Below are 4,022 nucleotides of genomic sequence, written 5' to 3'. Positions count from 1 at the left end.
TAATTGTGATGTTAGGGTGTCAATTTTAGATCTTTCCTGCTTTCTCTTGTGGGCATTTAGTGCTATAAATTTCCCTCTACACACTGCTTTAAATATGTCCCAGAGATTCTGGTACGTTGTGTCTATGTTCTCATTGATTTCAAAGAACATCTTTACTTCTGCCTGAATTTCGTTATTTACCCAGTAGTCATTTAGGAGCAGGTTGTTCAGTTTCCATGTATTTGTGCAGTTTTGAGTGAGTTTCTTAATCCTGAGTTCTAATTTGATTGCACTGTGGTCTGAGAGTCAGTTTGTTGTGAATTCTGTTTTTTTACACTTGCTGAGGAATGTTTTACTTCCAATCATGTGATCAATTTTAGAATAAGTGCAATGTGATGTTGAGAAGAATGTATATTCTGTTGATTTGGGGTGGACAGTTTTGTTTATGTCTTTTAAGTACGCTAGGTCCAGAGCTGAATTCAAGTCCTGGATATCCTTGGTAATTTTCTGTCTCATTGATCTGTCTAATATTGACAGTGGGGTGTTAAAGTCTCCCACTATTAACAGAGGGGGAGATGCGCTCTGGTATTTTGAATTTCCAGCTTTTCTGCACTGCTTTTTCCCCATCTTTGTGGTTTTATCTGCCTTTGGTCTTTGATGACGGTGACAAATTGATGGGGTTTTGGTGTGGGTGTCCTTTCTGTTTGTTAGTTTTCCTTCTAACAGTCAGGACCCTCAGCTGTAGGTCTGTTGGAGGTTGCTTGAGGTTCACTCCAGACGCTGTTTGCCTGGGTATCAGCAGCAGAGGTTGCAGAAGATAGAATATTGCTGAACAGTGAGTGTTGCTGTCTGATTCTTGCTCTGGAAGCTTCGTCTCAGGGGTGTACCCTGCTGTGTGAGGTGTGAGGTGTCGGTCTGCACCTAGTGGAGGATGTCTCCCAGTTAGGTAGGCTACTCAGGGGTCAGGGACCCACTTGAGCAGGCAGTCTGTCTGTTCTCAGATCTCAACTTCCGTGCTGGGAGATCCACTGCTCTCTTCAAAACTGTCAGCCAGGGGCATTTACCTCTGTCGAGGTTTCTGCTGCTTTTTGTTTAACTATGCCCTGTCCCCAGGGATGCAGTCTACAGAGACAGGCAGGCACCCTTGAGCTGCGGTGGCCTCCACCCAGTTTGAGCTTCCCTTCCCGGTGGCTTTGTTTACCTACTTAAGCCTCAGCAATGGCGGGCGCCCCTCCCCCAGCCTAGCTACTGCCTTGCAGTTAGATCTCAGACTGCTGTTCTAGCAAGGAGGGAGGCTCCGTGGGCGTGGGACCCTCCCGTCCAGGTGTGGGATATCATTTCCTGGTGTGCCGTTTGCTAAGACCCTTGGTAAAGCACAGTATTAGGGTGGGAGTTACCTGATTTTCTAGGTGTTGTGTGTCTCAGTTTCCCTTGGCTAGGAAAAGGGATTCCCTTATCCCTTTTGCTTCCCAGGTGAGGCGATGGCTCGCCCTGCTTCGGTTCTTGCTGGTAGGGCTGCACCAACTGACCAGCACAGATTGTCTGGCACTCCCCAGTGAGATGAACCTGGTACCTCAGTTGAAAATGCAGAAATCACCCGTTCTCTGTGTCACTCGCGCTGGGAGCTGGAGGCTGGAGCTGCTCCTGTTCGTCCATCTTGCTCCAGGAAACTGTTTTTTATTCTTTTGTCTCCTCTCTATGCATTTTCAAATAGGCTGTCTTCAAACTCACCAATTTTTTTCTTCTCTTTACTCTGTGTAATTGTTTCAATCTCTTTGTTAAATTTATCTTATGGGATCCTGAATCCCTTCTCTGTATTATCTTGAATTTCTTTGAGTTTCCTCAAAACATATTTTGAATTCTCTTTCTGAATGGTCACATATCTCTCCAGGATTGGTCCCTGGTGCCTTATGTGGTTCATTTGGTTTGGTCATGTTTTCCTGGATCGTCTTGATGCTTGTAGATGCTCATTAGTGTCTGGGCATTGAAGAGTTAGGTATTTATTGTAGTCTTCACAGTCTGGGTTGGTTTGTATCCATCCTTCTCAGGAAGTCTTTCCACATATTCAAAGGGATTGGGTGTTGTGATCTAAGCCATCTCTGCACTGGGGGGCACCCCAAGCCCAGAAACCCTATGGTTGTCACAGACTTGGGGAGGTTCCACTTTAATGTTCTTGAATAAGATCCAGAAGAATTTTCTGGACTACCAAGCAGAGACTCTTGTTCTTTTCTTTTACTTTATCCCAGACAAACAGTCTCTCTCTGTTCTGAGCCACCTAGACCTGAGGGTGGGTTGACACAAGCATCCCTGTGACCACCACCACTGAGTCTGTGCTGGGTCAGGCCTTAAACTAATACAGCACTGGACTTCAGCCAAGACCTGCTGTAACCACCACCTGGCTACTGCCAGTGTTCACTCAAAGTCCTGTGTCGCTACAGTCACCTGTTGGTGAAGCCAGTCGTACCTATGTCTTTTCCTTCAGCACAGTGAGTTCCCCTAGGCCCTTGGTAGGTCCAGAGATGCCATCTGGAAGCCAGAAACTCGAGTCAAAAACCTTAGAAGTCCATCTGGTGTTCTATTGTACTGTGACTGAACTGGTACTTAAGCCATGAGACATAGTTCTTCCCAGTCTTCCCTTCATTTTCCACAGTCAGAGGAGCCTCACCCCTTGGCCACCAGTACCATAGGCATACAGGGAGTACTGCCAGGCTACTGCTGATGATCCCGTAAGGCCCAAGGCCTCTTTATTCAGCTTATCATGAATGCTGCTTGACCTGGGACTCACGCTTGAGGGCAATGGGCTCCCCTCTGGCCCTGGGTAGATCCAGAAATGCCATGCAAGAGCATAATCCTGGAACTGGCCAATATCATGCCTGTGCTCTATCCCTCTGTGGCCAATTGGTATCTAAGGCACAAGACAAAGTCCTCTTTACTTTTCTTTCCACCTTTCTTAGCTGGAGTGTCTCCCCATAGCCATTACAGCTTGGGAATGTGCTGAGTCTCATCTGAAGCCAGCACGTCTCAGAGTCTCATCCTAGGCCCATGATGTACTACCTGAGTTTTGCTACTGGTTATTCAGGGACCAAGGGCTCTTTAGTCAGTAGATGATGGGTCCTGCCAGAACTGGCTTCTTCCCTTCAAGGCAACAGCTTCCCTTGTGGCCCAGGGTGTGTCTAGAAATGTCATCCATGAGCTAGGTCCTGGAAAAGGGCATCACGACTCTGAATGATGCCCTATCTTACTGTGGTTAAGCTTGTATCCAAGATGCAAGACAAAGTCCTTTTTACTCTGCCCTCACCTCTCCTCAAGTGGAAGGAAGGAGTCTCTTTTGAAACTGTGAGCTGTGCAGCCTAGGGTTGGGGAAGGGGTGGTGCAACCGCTGTATTATCTGATCTAGCTGATATCTTAATATGTCATATGCTCCCCGCAAGTCCACTGGCTCAGCCCAGTTCATCACTAGGACTCACCTAAGACTTGAAGTCCTTGTGGCCTATACTGCCTTTCAAGTTAATTCAAGGCCCCAGAGCACTTTATCTCATAGTCGTGAGTCTTCCAAGAATTCAAGTTCTGATTTCTGGGATGGGTGATTCCCCTCTGGCTCTGTCTGTTTTAAATATTTCTTCCATGGGTGGGAGTCAGCAGAGTTCAGCCTAGTTTTGCTTTCTGCTGTGACAAGGCAGCACTGAATTTAATGCAATGTCTCGCAAGTGCTATACTGTCCCTGTCTGAAGCACACAGATTCTCTCTCCACATCGTGTAGTCACTGCAGAGGGATGGGTGAGGGGTGGTGTTGGTGATCCAAGACTCTTTCCTACCCTCTTTCAATGCTTCTTTTAACAATATGAAGTAAAACCAGGTACTGTGAGTGGTCATCTCATTTTTCGTTCTTATGAAGGTCCTTTTTTGTGTAGATAGTTGTGAAATTGGTTTTCTTTTTGGGGCATGATTGGTGGAGCATTCTATTTGGCCCCCTTGCTCTGCCCCGCTTCTCCATTTGTTTTTCAATTGTTTAAGTTTAAGGGGTACAAGTGCAGTTTTGTTAC

The sequence above is a fragment of the Rhinopithecus bieti genome, unplaced genomic scaffold (assembly GCF_001698545.2).
Source record: "Rhinopithecus bieti isolate Rb0 unplaced genomic scaffold, ASM169854v2 scaffold_1627, whole genome shotgun sequence".
NCBI lineage: Eukaryota > Metazoa > Chordata > Mammalia > Primates > Cercopithecidae > Rhinopithecus > Rhinopithecus bieti.
Note: the sequence above shows the minus strand (reverse complement) of the source record.